Source organism: Heterocephalus glaber, unplaced genomic scaffold (genome assembly GCF_053883595.1).
Source record: "Heterocephalus glaber isolate CG9 unplaced genomic scaffold, H.glaber_assembly_v1.0 deba00001579, whole genome shotgun sequence".
Classification (NCBI taxonomy): domain Eukaryota; kingdom Metazoa; phylum Chordata; class Mammalia; order Rodentia; family Bathyergidae; genus Heterocephalus; species Heterocephalus glaber.
Window position 1 is genome coordinate 9,836,533 of NW_028258360.1, and position 15,105 is coordinate 9,851,637.

At 52.6% G+C, this 15,105-nt stretch overlaps 1 pseudogene; it reads right to left on the reverse strand.

Moving 5' to 3' along the window:
* Positions 1-1,927: 1,927 nt before the first annotated feature.
* On the reverse strand, positions 1,928-3,721 carry LOC101715989 (ribosome biogenesis protein NSA2 homolog pseudogene; annotated as a pseudogene).
* Between the last annotated feature and the right edge of the window lie 11,384 nt (positions 3,722-15,105).

A 15,105-nucleotide genomic window follows, 5' to 3' on the forward strand; every position in this document is an offset into this window, starting at 1 on the left:
CTGTATTTTACAGTGTTCAGGTGAGATGATATAAAAGTTTTCATCTTCTCCAGCTTAATGTAGTGGCAGACATCTGCAATCCCAGCACTCAGGAGGCTGAGGCAGGAGGATCACTGTGAGTTCCAGGGCTACAGTGAGTTCGAGGCCAGCCTGCACTACGTAGTGAGACCCTGTCTCAAAAAACAAAACAAAACAAAAAAACCCCAAACGAACAAAAATCGCTTTCAAATTCTATTTGAAAATATGTGTTGGAAGATAACGTTTAAGCTGAGTCAGGGTCGTCCCGCTACTGCCCGTGGTCTGGGACTGGGCAGACATCCGTGAACTACTCCGAATCTGTGGACTTTACATGTGGGTGCAAAATTCCCACAGAGCACCCTGCCTGCCTGTGACTGAGCAGGCCTGTGGCGCCTGTCTCTGCCCCCGGTGACTGTCACCCTGTGCAGCTCTGTTCCCCACACAGGCCTGGCCAGCTGAGCCACTCCGGGTGCCCCACATGGGCCTTGGAGGCACAGGCCCTGGGTGAGCTGGCCGCTCGGAGGGCAGCGCACTCACGCTCAGGTTGTGGTTTCTGCACTCCCGTCCTGGGTGGCCAAGGGCGGCTCCCGGTGGGGATGAAGCTGCGACGCCGCCGGTCACCTGGGTCTCCCTTCCTCAGCCCCGGAGACCAGAGCCGGGCTGGGGCAGCTTCATCACCCTGTCCCCCTCGGCTTTGGCCAGGTGCAGGGGCCGTCAAGACGCCCAGGTCATCGGTCCATGTTCAGTACCCCGGGTCTCCAGGGACACAGGCGACTACGGGGAGAAGAACCGGATACTGGCTTTTTCTCTTTGTTCTTCTGGTTGGGGACGTTGCTACTGGTCTTAAAGTCTCCAGGAATGTTAATTTTTTGGGATCCAGAATCTCTCGGACTAGAATCTCATCTTGGGAGAAACACACGAGGACACCTGAGAGCCCACAGGCTGTGCGGGCTGATGTCCCATGTGCCAGGCCTGCCAGGGTGACAGCATCTGCCCCCTGGGGAGCCCAGCCCGTGTCCCTGCAGCCTCCCGGGTGCCCTGGACAGCTGGGCTGAGACCCAGGAGGCCGGGGCTCAGCTGACTGACAGGCAGGCTGGGGCGGCCCTAGCGGGGTGTTGGAACCCGGCGCCTGGTGCTTCCGTGGATGCCTCGTCCCCTTCTTGCTGTGGGGAGCTGGCTGCCAGGCACTCAGCTCTAACGTTCTCAGGGCCCTCATCTGTCTGAACTGTGGCACTAAAGCCACAGGCCAGGGGACTGTGATTCCCGCCCATCTCCGCTGTCCCTGTCCCTGAGACCCAGCATCTGACAGCTACAGCTTCCAGGAGCAGAGCTCAACTTTGGCTCACGGTTTCTGTCCTGCTGGGCCGGCCCCAGGGCAGGAACAGCAGGCAGAGGGTGTGGGGAGGAGAAGCCACTCAGCCCACGGCAGAGAGGAGGCGGGCGGCCAGATGCCGCAAGCCTGCAGGTTCTCCCCCCGGGGACCCCTCCAGCCAAGTGCAGGCAGCCCAAAGCCTCTGAGGATGGATCCGCTGTCGGGCACAGTGCCCAGGATCCAGTCTCCATCACACGGAGGACTTAGGGGAACAGCGCAGATCCAAACAGCAATTGGAACAGGGCCTCCCACCAAACCCACTCCACCACCCGCCACCCAGGTTATTTGGGACGTACCCGACACGGCGCAGCCTCCCCATGGCCTGAATGTTTGGCACCAGGGGTTCTCACCGAATACTGTGGCCACGTTGTCCAAACTTCTTTTTTTTTTTTCCATTTTAATGTTCTTACAATTTAATAAATAATTCTCTTGATGACTGCAGTTACAAAAGCTGTGGTAGTATTCACAATAATGGTGGTTTTCCTCATTGGTCTATAGTCTTCAATAAGTGTAAGAAGGTATTGTATGAAACTTCTCTCAAACCAGTCAGACTGCACCGATGCATCCATCATTCTCAGGATTGCTGGTTACCTGGGCATATTTACCCCAGATCACCTTGCCTCCTGTGTCACAAGGCCCAACTCACTCACGTTCACTTCAATCACTGTACCTTTGGTAATCACACCCAAAGTTGTGTATAGTGGTGACGAAGGATTTTTTTTCACACCAAGTATTGGCAGGCAAAAGGTGGCTTTCAGTTCAGGATGTGTTACATGGGCCTTCTTGAAACGTAAGCCCATTGGGCTAATGAACCTTTCGTATTTTGGTGGTTTTCTTGTAAATCCATCTCCAACAAAGCAGACTTTAGTAACCATCCTCTTCCATGCCTTCTTTTTTCTCTTTCCAGTTCGAATAACTTTCAATACTTCTGTCTCTCCCTGTGCACGATCTTTGGGGAGAGGGACTTCCCATTTTCCCGCCTTTTCTTTTCTTTTTTGTTTAATCATATTGGAAAGTACTTTTGCCCGAGACTGTCCCTCTCTGTCTAGCAGAGATAGGCAGGAACTGCTCCCTGAGGAGTCTTTTCATCATTCTTTTGTTTGGTGTTTCTCTTTTCATTCATCTTGATAGTCTTCTTCATTTGTATTTTCTCGAATGGCGCTGTTTATGGTAGAGCTTAGCCTTCAGGCCAATCATTTTTTTTGCCTTCTTTGAACGTTCATGAGCCTCTTGACTTTCCTTCTTTCTCTTTTTCTCATGGTAATCCAAATGATACCCTTAACGTTTATGGTGTAATTCAGTATATTCATTTTGTGGCATGGTGACAGCTGCAGAACCGCCCGGGGTTGGCCTCAGGCACTAGAAGAAAAGTTTCAACTTTGGACACATGACCTGACTCCGCGCAGCCGGAAACAGAAAAGCGTCCAAACTTCTTTTAGAACTCGGTAGAAGAACTTTTTATCTGGGGTGGGAAAATACAAACCTTAAGTTTAGCAGCATTCGTCATTTGCTGTGCCTCTCTGTAAGTGGATGCGGTTTCGGGGGACGCCCACCCTGTTCCAGAGGATGCGGCCAGCACTGAGTCCCCATCCTCCCACCAGCTGAGAGTGGCCACAGCAAAGTCCCCTGGGGCTGGATTTGTCCCCCAGAAACAGTGGGAAAGGCCTCCCACGGCTGCCGGGCAGCCTGAGCAGAGCCTGCCCTCCTGGTCATCCCTGTGCTTGCTAAGTTTGTGTCCCACGGCCTCAGGGTTCATTTAGAGGTTTGGGGGAGAGCAAAGGGGCACACACACTTCCTTTTGTAAATAGCAACATGTTGACCGCTCTGATGGTGACGGTCATTCACAGGAGGCCCCAAGGCTGGGAAGGCGCCAGGGCCTGGTTCTTAACAGACAGCCCAGAGGAGCTCAGTGTAATTATTGCAGACAGGTAAATTAATTAGATATCTTCTAGGCAGTTACACAGCACCAGCCCTTGAGAAGCCAACATGGAGGAAAGGCCAGCATTGTAAAAGAGAAACTACTACATCCACATGCTTCCCCTAGGGATAAACAGCAGTGACTAATATTCTAAATAGGTATCAACCACCTGGTGGTCAACCATTAACCCATTCCTTCCAGGAAAGATCCCTGACTCACCCTTTGCCTAAAAATCCTTGCTCATCCCTTGTATGTGATGTGACTTGATTCCCCATTGGATCCCCATTTAATCAATATTACCTAAATGAGGGTCCAGGATTTAGCTCAGTGGCACCAAGCCTGCCTTCCAAGCTCAAGGGCCTGAGTTCCATCCCCAGTACCAAAAAAAAAATTACCTAAGTGACTATACTTGTAGTCTTACTAGTTGGCTATAGTTTTGTCCCATCTTGAACGGGTCTCACCTCATGGCTTTGTCCCATAAAACACCCTTGTGAAACAGGGTGGGTGGGCAACCCACTTTCTGGTCCCCCTTGTGTCTCTATTAGACAGAAACTATCTTTCTCTTGATAAATGTTTTCTACTATTAACCTGTCGTTCCTAGAATTCATTCTTTGATTTTAGAGACCACGAAGTCGCGTTTCGGCTATCTAGCAGGTTTGGGAGTTAGAACTCTCCCCCCATATCAGTTCTCTGTGGGGGACACGAGGACCCAGGGGCGGGTCCCCCGGGTCTCCTCGGTCAGGAGCACAGAGCTTCAGGGAGACCCCGCCTGCGGGTAAAGAGCGGAGTCTCGGGGACTGAGGTCCAGACGTGGCGTCCACAGGCCTAGGGCCGTCGGATCTGTGGCCTCGGTGGCCTTGGGGACAGGAACGGCCACGCTCAGCGGCCAGGAGGCAGTGGCAGTTGGGTTCTGAGAGCCACGTCCTCCTCCAGACACCAAAGCTTCCCCCTCAGCGGCTGTGGGGCCTCAGGTTCTCTCTGGAGGAGACATTAATGGATCATTAAGAACGGGTACAGCTGCGCCGCGCCAGCACTTTGTTAAAAATATTCTTTTCATCCGCTCGGAGACGCGTGATCACAGCGGAGGCGCCGGGAGTCAGCCGTGAGCCGCGCACAGAGCGCTCGGTCCCGCCCCGCGCGGCTGCGAGCCTTGCTGCGGGGCCACTGCCTCCCCGCGGCGTCCTCCCCGCCAGGGCCACAGCTTCGGACGGTGCAGGCCGCGGTCCGGCCGCCGCGCAGACCCTGGCTCTGGCAGCTCCCTCGTCACAGGGCCCGGCGGCTGCTCTGTCCCCTCGGTCCCGGCACCCCACACGCGGGGCCGTGCTGTGCCGGGGACAGCTCGAGTGGCCAACGGCGGCCCGGCCCGGAGGGTGAGGAGACCCTGCGGCCGCAGGGACCACGTGGGGCTCCCCCTCTGCTGGCCCCAGGGTGGCCCTGTTTCCACCAGGTCTCAAAGGGGTCCGCAGGGGTCCCCGAGACTGGGGTCACCTGGGTGTGGGCTGCGCAGGACCCGGATGCTGTCCCCCCTCCTGCATGGCTCCTCACCGACTCTTCCTGCCCAGGGCGGCCCCCCCACCCCCACCCCGGGTCTGGCCCGGCCGGGTCTCGGTGTCAGCGAGAGTCCTGCTGGGTCTGGGCGGTGCTGGCCCGTGCTGTCCGTCTGCTTATCTGCCCGTCTGACCAGATTCCTCGTCTCCGCCAGTGACCCGCTGCCCGGCCTTCAGCAGAGTCCTCTGTGGTCAGTGAGCGCGGCGGTGGCCACTGCTGCTGCTCGCCCATGGAGCGTCCGTGTTTGGTCAGAGTCCAGCCTGGCGGCCCCGTCCTCCTGGCTCTCCCGATGGTGCGTGATGCAGACACCTGCAGCGCCATCGCCCTTGGGGACAGAGCCTTCGCTGCCCCCGCTCCCCTTGCCCAGGACCCCGGTGAGCACGTTGCTGTGGCTGCCCCCTGCCGCCCAGCTGAGCTGGTCCAGTGCCCGCCACACTCGGCGGCAGCCAGGGAGGGCCCGATTCTTGCGACTTGGCCCGGCTCCCCAGCTGCTTAAGGGGTGCAGTCCCTGACTCCAGGCTGGACAGGTCTTCCTGCCTGGATGGGTTGTTTTTCCTGTCAGCCTTGGTCCAGCCTTCCTGGACTCTCGCTGATGGGCCCCTTGCCCCAGCTTCTTTCCTTGGTGCAGTTGATTTGCAAGGGACACGACGCTCTGTGGACGCCTGTGGCTTGGACCCCCGAGACCTGCCCCCTTCCTTCCCTCTCACCCATGACAGCCCCGCCTGGGGCTCTCCTCCTCCCTCTCTGTCCATGTTGTTGTCACACGAAATCAACCTGGTTATAAATTTCTACACAATAAAGTCAAAGCCAGTGACATTTCCACTTTATTCTCAACATCTGTTGAATTTAGAAGATCAGGTTCAAAGCTAATTGCATAAACTGCCAGAGTTCCTTAGAAAGTCAAGACTTACCCCAACTAGTCAGTTCTGGTGTTTAACTAAATTCAACTTAACTTTCTTAGATTCTGTTTTGTATTGATCTCTTTTTATTAAAGAAGAAATCCAATAAAGACTTAATACATAGTATTGGCAATATTGAAATGTAAAACAAAATATATTGAGAGGCAGTTTAAAAGAAGAAAAAAATGAACAGTTTAGAGAGAAGTACAAATTAAGTAGGGGAAATATTAGAGTTAGATCTGAAACTTTTCATATCTTTCTAGAAATGCTACTCATGTCAGCCCATGTCTTTTTGTTTTAATTTTTTTTTTTAATTTTGCTTTTTTTTGGTACCAGGGATTGAACTCAGGATCTTGCGCTTGCAAGGCAGGCAGTGGAACCACTGAGCTAAATCCCCGGCCCCTTTTAAATTATTTTTTTGAGGCAGGGTCTCCCTATGTAGCCCCAGGCTGGCCTTGAACTCATGACAATCCTCCTGCCTCAGCCTCCTGAGTGCTGAGGTTATAGGCATGTGCCACCACCACAACCAGCAAGCCAAGTCTTTCTTGTGCATCTTACTGACAAACTGAGATTAGAACAGTGAGAATCAGGTTAAAGTAAACTAATCTGATAATCAAAGCTCTGAGAAAAAAAAAAAGCTCTGAGAGGTAGCAGAAGCATAGTTACAAATACAGAATTACTTCTTCAATCTGAAACTGAACACTTACAACCAATTTTAAATTTTCAAAGTTTTAAAAATCTATTAGCTCTCGAAAGAGAAGACACAAAATAGCTCCATCTCAGTGATCTGGCCGTTAACCTCTGCTCACGAGGTTACAGCCCTGGTCCCTAGCGGGTCCAGGTTCAGTGTGAACTTGGCTCACAAAGAGATCTGCAGAATTTTATAGCCTTTTAGTTTTGATTTCCTTTGTCTCTATTCACATGCAGTGCATTTAACTGCAGGTCCTGGAGACCACCGACCTGGTCATTCTGTTACCGAAAGCCGGGTCCTGGTGCAGCGAGGAGCCAGCCCCTTGGTTCTTGGAGCCTTTGATGACAGAATTCAGTCAGGACACACACCCACACAGAGGCACAGGCCGAATTTATTGTCGATACTGACAGGGTGACGCCTTCCGGAGAGAAGGCGGGGAGACAGATGGGAACCTGGGTAATTAGGGTGAAGGTCACTATTTTACTTGGAAGTTACTTAGGAATTGCAAAATGTCATCTTGTCCTCTCTAGATGGTCACTGTTTCCTCAGGGGCTTTGATCATGGGAGGAATTTGCTGAGGTGGGAGGGTTTTGTTTTGTTTTTTTGGTACCGGGGATCAAACTGGGGTCCTTGTGCTTGCACAGCAGGCAGCAAAACCACTGAGCTAAATCCCCGGCCCTAGGCAGGAGGGTTTTAAAGAGCACTTCCTTTTCTGGGAGCCTCTGGCTCCAGGAAGGCCCAGCCTTGCTCTGGGGTTGGATGGCCAGGCAGCCAGGTGTCAGAGGACCACGCACCGTGTGTGACCTGAGGACGCCCGTGCTCTGTGGCTCGTGGGTACCTGAGCGCTGTGCGCTGAGGTCTGCCTTTCTTTACGCCACTGGTCAGGAACACTATTTTGGGACCCCTGCTTATCTGCTCCTCAGCCCGCCAGTGTCTGCCGCCCTGCCTAATGCTTCAGTTGAGGCTTTGTGGTTAGGAAATCATTAAGAAAGTGAGGCAGGGAGAGCCACAAAGCATCACATCTGTACCCAGAACTGAGTTCACACAACCCTGAAACAGTCCACCCCATCTTTTTTTTTTTTTTCAGTGCCTGGGATGAATTTAGGACCTTGCTTCAGGCAGGTGCCAGGGATGAATTTAGGACCTTGCTTCAGGCAGGTGCCACACCACTGAGCTACATCCCAGCCCAACCCCATCTTTTAAGAATAAAAATCCCGAGCCAGAGATTTAGCTCAGTGGTTCCGCTGCCTGCCTCGAAAGCGAAAGAACCTGAGTTCAATCTCCGGTACCAAAAAAAAAAACAAAACAAAAATCCCCTGGTTTTAAGCCTAAGTAGAAAGGATTATTTCGAGCTGAAGGCAACAGAATCAACAGGCGCAGAAACATACTCTCCCTCCTCCTTTTCCTCCTTTTTCTGAAGCAGGATGGAAGGAAGAAGCAGGACATTGACTGATTTCCCTGGCCCTGGACGGGATGGGGAGCAGCAGCCCAGCTCCCGGCCCTCATTCCTGGGGCTGTTGCTGTCTGCAACGGGGGGGAAGACCACTATGCACCTCTCCTTTGAGGCTTCGCTTCCTTCTTGGGAAGCCCTCCTGCAAGTAGAGTGACAATATGGACATTTTTATTAACTTTTAAATTTTGATTACGTATGTATTTATTTTGCGGTACTGGGGATCAAACTCAGAACCTTGCGCTTGCCAGGCAGGCACAGTGCCATTGAGCTACGTCCCGGCCCACTATTTTTATTAACTTTAACAGTTCTTCTCATCGTTTAATCTGGGTCCTGTCAGTTTTGCTTGAAGGCCCTGCCAGAGAACAAGGGAGGCTGTAGATCTCCATGGCTCCAGTTTTCTGATCGGCAAACCCTACGTTGACACATTTTCATTTAAATCTTCATTTTGGAAAAGGTCTCTAAGTAATATCTTTACCATACACATTGGCTAGTGAAGAGAATCACATTTTTTGCTTGAACATTATGTAACTAAAATTTGAGAGTTTTTCTCTTCATTTCTGATGCACATTAATCTTTTCTCAGCCTGGCTAAGGTGAGTTACAACTTAGAAAGTTGAATTTCTTGTGGAGAGCAGTGTTAGCCATAGAGGTTCCATGTTAAATCTTACCCTCCACTGTATAGAGCAAGGAGACTGTTACGAGGAACCGCGTCCTTGTCAAATTAGATGTTTACCTTCAGAAGAACGTTTTGTAAGCCCGAGAAACGGGAAGGCCCATGAGGGTGGGGAATTCCCAGAGAACTAGATAACAAGGAAGCAGGTGTCTCTGGATAAGGGTCATGATTAACAACCAAACTCACCTGCTGTATAGAAGAGGAGAAAAATAAACTGGGCCGCTTGGTCTCTGGGAGCCCTCCCGACTCTATCTCTTTGTCTTTATTTTTCTTCATCCTCACTCCCCCATTCAGGTACTGTTCGACAAGTGACAGCGGGCTCCGTCAATTTCTTCAAGTGTCTCTGGGTGCAGGAGCCGTATAATTCACTTCCTAGTGTGCAGTTTATGGGATATCTGCATAAGCAGATGCCACTTTCGTAATCAAAAGAAAGTGTAAAATGTCAATCAGAGATGAAAACTGAAAAAAGAGTATAAGCAACCACGTGAGATTGTGGCCCTGGAAAGTCCCCAGACGAGGAGAATCGCCCAGAGCCGCACAGCAGGCTTCGGAGGGGGAAAGTGCGGCTGCAGGAGGTCGAGGGAGCACCAGGGAAAAGCAGGAAGGAGAACAGCAGTGCTCAGGCGCCCTGTGGCACCCGGGCCCGTGAACAAAATGATCAAGTGCAGGAAAAGCGTGAGTCTGCACGTCCAACGGCCTCAGCACACTCCAGGCCCACAGCGAGAAACACGATCAGCCGCACAGGGCCAGAGAAGCGTCCAGCGCCGCAGCGGCAGACACGCCGTGGAGGGGCCTCCGAGAGTGCACGGCGGCTCCTCATCAGGAACCCGGAGCAGAGGCGGCACGGCACAGGCTTGCGGCCGGAGGAAGGCTCAGTGGGCCCAGAACTGCGTGAAGATTTCCAGGTCAATGAACCCAGAGAGAGTTCCTAGAAACACATGAACTACCAAACCTCTCTGCAAAGACGGAAGATCTGCATGGACCTGCAGAGGTAGAGATTGAATCGGTAATCGAGAAACTTGAACAAAGAATGGCCCTCGACCAGGTGGCTGCTCTGGTGCCTGCTAACTGAGTACTTAAAGGATTTGCACCAGCTCTTCCCTTTCTCTTCAAGCCATAGAACAGGAGGGCCTCGTTTTACGAGGCCACCAGAGAACCACACAGACTGTGGGCTGACACCTTTCATGTGTACAAAATCCCGGATGATAAAAGTACTGGTGCCCCAGCCTTGGCCCAGAGGGTTTGACATCCAGTGTGAAGAAAGCAGGGAACGTAACACAGCACGACAAAACAAGGACGGGAGGAGAGGCACAGTCCACAGTGTGGACAAGCATTTGATGGCATCCCACACCTTTTCCTGATAGAAACGCTCGAGTCATGAATGGGAAGGAAGCGAGCAGTGCAGGGTGCTCCACGCTCTGGGGCAGTGGCGCAGCCGCGGGAACAGGCGGCGGGCGGCGAGCTCTGCCCACTGTGCCGCTCCTGCTCCACCCTGTGCTGGAGCCCTGGGCAGGACGGAAGCAGCAGAAGCACCCAGATGGGGAAGGAGGGGAGGACACCGTGATCTCACAGGAAAACTGAAGGGCACGCACGTGCGCTGTGCGGGTGCAGAGAGGTGAAGAGAGCCATGTCTAGTGAGCAAGGTCCAGGGACAGGGCCCGGTCAGTCCCGACAGTCAGCTGTGTTCTGCACACTCCCAGTGGTGATCCCCACGTGACGTAAGGAGACCGCTCCGGCCACGCCAGCCTCAGAACAGGCGACACATTTGGGGCTGGTGAGTGGAGCGGAGGAAGCGCAGGCCTTGCCCAGGGAGATGCTGCCCATGGTGAGTTCACTCATGCGTGACCATCACTGCAGAGACCCAGCCAGCGTGTCGTCCCCCAGCGCGGCCACCCCGCGTGTCCCCAGCGTGTCCGGGGAAGACTCTCACGGTGGCCTGCACGTGCAGTCGCAGTGGGTCTTCTGTGGTCTGCACCTCTGCGTCTGATTCCTGGAAACAAAGTTGCTTTTCAGTCGGGGGACCTTGGTGTGTGTCCAGTAGTTAATGAGAAATCGTGGTAAAATTACGTATACACAATGTATAAACACACTTGTGTGCACGCCTGCACATGCATATGCACACAACACACTTGGGAGGGCACACCTGTACACACACGTGTGTAGTGCTCATGTCCTGGGCCCTGCGGCCTGGCCCTGTGCTGCCCAGCGTCCCACACGTGGGAGGCCCCAGGCCACGCATGCACCTCGGCCTCCATGCCCTGCCGCTGGTGTCCCCCGAGCAGTCTCCCGCCTGCCTTCTCCCGTCTTCTCCTGCACAGTGGGGGCTGCTTCTGGCGATGCAGGGCCCTCTTTGGGGAGCACTGCAGAGAAAGTTCATCGGTTTTATTTATTTAATTTAATTTTTTTGGTACCAGGGATCAAACTCAGGTCCTTGGGCTTGCGAGACAGGCGGCAGAACCACTGATCTAAATCCCCGACCCAATTCTTGGGTTTTAACTGCTGGGCTGCAACTTGTGGTCACAGTGGGGGAACAGCCTTGGGCCCCCGGGTCACCGCCTGAGCTGTGGCCTCGGTGCAGACATGTGGGGTTACCTGGGCACCAAAACTGATGTTGATGACCTCAGGAAGCGCCGTGCATCCAGGTGGCTTCCTGGACAAGCTGCTTGGGCGACTGTCTGGTCACAGTGATGCCATCCCGTGGGTGGTGGCTCCCAACAGCAGTCCAGTCTGCTGTCCACAGCCCGCTGCTGCCTGGCCCCCACTTTGTCAATTTGGGTCCGGCTTCTGCAGAGAAGCAGGGTCCAGTCATTACCGGAGTCGGCCAGGAGGCCGAGAGGAAACCTTGAAGTTACGCGTGAAGCAAACAGGCAGACACTGGGTTCACGCAGAGCACAAATCCCTGTCACCCCAAACCACAATTGCTGGGCTCAGCCCAGACGGGAGGCAGAGTCAGTGCAATGCCCAGAGTGGTGTGTTACACGTGTGCACACACTCAGATCTTTTCTGTGGTGCTGGGATCGAACCCAGGGCCTTCGCTGAGCTACACCCCTAGCCTGTCCTTAATTTTGAGACAGGTTCTTGCTAAATCACTAAGTTGCCAGGCTGGGCTTCAAGTTTCAGTCTTCCTGACTCAGCCTCCCAGAGTGCTGGCATCACAGGCCTGAGCCCGTGCCTGGCTTCTTCCACAACTTTCTTCTCTTCTCTCACGTCTTACATTTCATAATGATTTCGCTATTTTGGATATCTTCTAAAATAATACAGAATAAAAGTAGGAGTGTTGAGGGACAAAAATGTCCTTTGGCTCGGAGTCATCGGGAGAAGCAGGGTGTAAACGGAAATGACTGCAAAGAGGGAATCGAGTGTTTTCTTTTCAAAATTCTGACAAGCACTAGAAAGAAATCAGCTTAAACAGTGAAGATTCTCCCTTCCCTTTCCTTCCCTTCCCTTCCCTTCCCTTGCATTTTGGTCCTGGGGTTGAAGCCTGGGCTCTCCTGCATGCTCGCCAAGCGCTCTGCTGCTGAGCTACAACTCCAGCTTTTTTTTATTTTTTACTTCAAGACAGGGCTTCATTAAGCTGCCTAGGCTGGCCTCCAACTTGTGACCCTCCTGCTTCAGCCTCCTCAGTAGCTGGAATTACGAGGCCAACCCCACTCCGCCGCTCTGCATGCTCCCACAGGCCTCCCAGTCCCGTCAGTCTCCCCATGCCGAATTGCAGCTTCTCTCCCAGGCCTTTGGGGCACAGGGGCAGCTGCCCTGGGGCAGTGGAGTCCATAGGGGAGTGGGGAGGGGAAAGGGGACCTCTGGGCAGTCCCCGATGGGACGGTGGCCGGGGACACCAAGGGGTGCAGGAGAAGCAAGCACCCCGTGAAGTCGCTCAGAGCCACATCTGCCTTTCTGGCTGGCTGAGGCTAGAGGTGGAGGTAAAAATCAGGCCGTTGTCAGCGATGAATCATGTCCTGGATGTTTTGAGCCATCTGTGGCAGCAGTCACTGCCCACAAAGTCCTGGTTCCCTGGTGTGGACGGGTCTCCCACCCGCATCGAGAGCCAGCAGTGCCATCCTGCTGCTCTGCACGGCCTGGTCTCAACCTGCCTGTGTATTTAGTTTCTCTGTGTGTATCAAAGACACAGAAGTCTGAGTCTGTGACTCAACTGATCTATGAGGTTATATGTTTGATATTTCTTAGCAAACTATTTTTGTTTGTCTTTTGGGACAGAATCTCATTATGGAGCCCAGGGCTGGCCTTGAATGCACAGTGACCCTCCTGCCTCAGCCTTTCGGGTGCTGGGATCACAGCTGTGTACCACCTCGCCCAGCTCTTAGAAGGCTTTTTAAACAAAATCCCCCAAATTACCCTAACTAAGTAGACATTCTCGGAAATTGCTGGGAGAAAGAAAGCAACAGCTGCTTCTATTTACAGATCCCCCTCAGCCCAGCTGCCCGGAAGGCTGAGCTGGTGTCGGGGGAAGTTGTCTCCCGCTGGTGGCCTGGAGCAGGTGGCAGAGGGAGCCTGGCAGGCGCCCCTGCTCAGGCCCGTGGGCAGCCCGGAGGGAGAGTGGGAAGGAAGGTCCTGTCCTGAGTTCACTGGAGGTCAAGCCGCAGCCGCCTTGCCTGTGCTGACTCCGGGTTCAAACTCCGGGGACACCGAGTGGCGGAAAAGTCATAGGAGCTGAAGGCTGGCGCAAAGACAGCTGGGATGCAGATGCTGAGCTGCATCCTGGGGCTCCCCGTGAGGGCCCCACGTGAGGCTCTGGTCCCCCTAGCCCGCCCGGCCTGGCCTGGGCCCAGCTGAGTGGCCATGTTCAGACGCTCTCCTCCCTGTCTCCTCTCCGAGACTCCAGCACCTGGCCACTCTGAGCGGTGCCTTTACTCTTTCTATTGAAGAAGTCCCCTCCCTTGATAAAAGCTGCCATAGTACATAAAGTGTCTCCCCCAACCACACCAAGCTGGGGTTCTGGCGAGTGTGACCCCAAAGACTTGGTGTCTATTGCCACACATGGGCCTTCTGCAGGAGCTGAGAGTGAGACTTAAGAACAGGAAGGCGACACGGGCACGTGCCACTCGCCATGGGATCAGAAACTCAGTCGTGGCCTTCATCCACAAGGATGCAGTGAAAACCATAGCGAATGTTTGAATTAAAAAGAAACATTACACTAAGAGACACTTCACCATGAATCCCCTAAATCCCCTCTCTTTTTTGTGTGTGTGATAAATGCATTTAATAGGAAATTCAAAAAGAAATCCAGGCACCTATACTTAACTCCAGAACCAGAGAGGAATACTAAGTAGATCTAGCTATCATGTATGTGAAGCACCATAGTTGGGTGCTCAATAAATCTTTTTTTTTTTTTTTGTACCGGGGATCAAACTCGGGTCCTTGCACTTGCGCAGCAGGCGGTGAAACCACTGAGCTAAATCCCCGGCCCCCAATAAATCTTAATTCCACTTTTCTTCTTCTGCACCAAGGTTGCTGCCTCCAAACAGACTTTACATATAACATAACATTTAGAATGTACTACCACTTTCTAGGGTGTGTTTTTCACAACGATCCTCCCTTGCAGACTTTTCTTTAGCTAGAGGAACCCTTTGGTGTTCAGAGATTTGCATGAATTGCTACTGTTGACAGAAGGAATTGCTGTGATCTCTCTTGCATTATTACTTGATCCGTTTGTTTCTTTTCTTTCTAGAAGTGCCAAAATGGTCTCTTACTGTAAACATGTTCTGGTAAATGATTGCTGTGGGGAAGAGAGGGTAAGGATGAATCCGTCTCTCCGATCATCTGATCAGCCCAAAATGCAGAATCAGTGGGAGCCCTGAGCTTGTTTTTCTGCACCCAGATGGTCCTATCTGGATGATGGGAGGTAGTGATGCCCGAAATGTGTTCTTATGTCCAGTCTACTCCGTAATCTCATTTTGGTTATTCTCACTGCACAAAACCCTGGCTTATTCACAAGTGAGTGGCAGATCCATTCCTTCTCAGTGTGGAGGTGTTTTGTGGCTGGAAAGTAATGCTCCAATTCTTTTAGAAGCTGAGACAGGTGACTATAAACCACCTTTACAATTCCACTTTGGCTTTGAATGCTGTCACTTTATCTTCTGCCTTGAACATAGTCTTTCTTTCTGCAGGCCCAGTGCCCCATCCCTGTTCGGTCTGTCACTCGGCCGCGAGCTCTCCGAGACCCCCTAAATCCCCTCTCTTTGAGCACACTCATCCCATCATCGTTGCATCTGGAGTCCTCTTTCCTGAGTGCCTTTAGTTGCGCTGTCCTGGCTGCCTCAGTGTCCTGAATTGATTCAAAATGTTTCTCTTTAGTGGTCATTTTGACTTTGAGGAAGAGCCAGAAGTTGCACAGTGCCAGATCAGCTGAGTCAAACGTTAATAAAAGAGTTTTTTTTTTTTTAGACAGAGTCTTGCTATGTACCCCAGGCTGGTCTCAAACTCATGGTGATCCTCCTGCCTCAGCCTCCCAAGTGCTGGGATGACAGGCATGTGCCACTCTGTCTGGCTCCAGTAAAATAATTCTTTAAAGTTAAA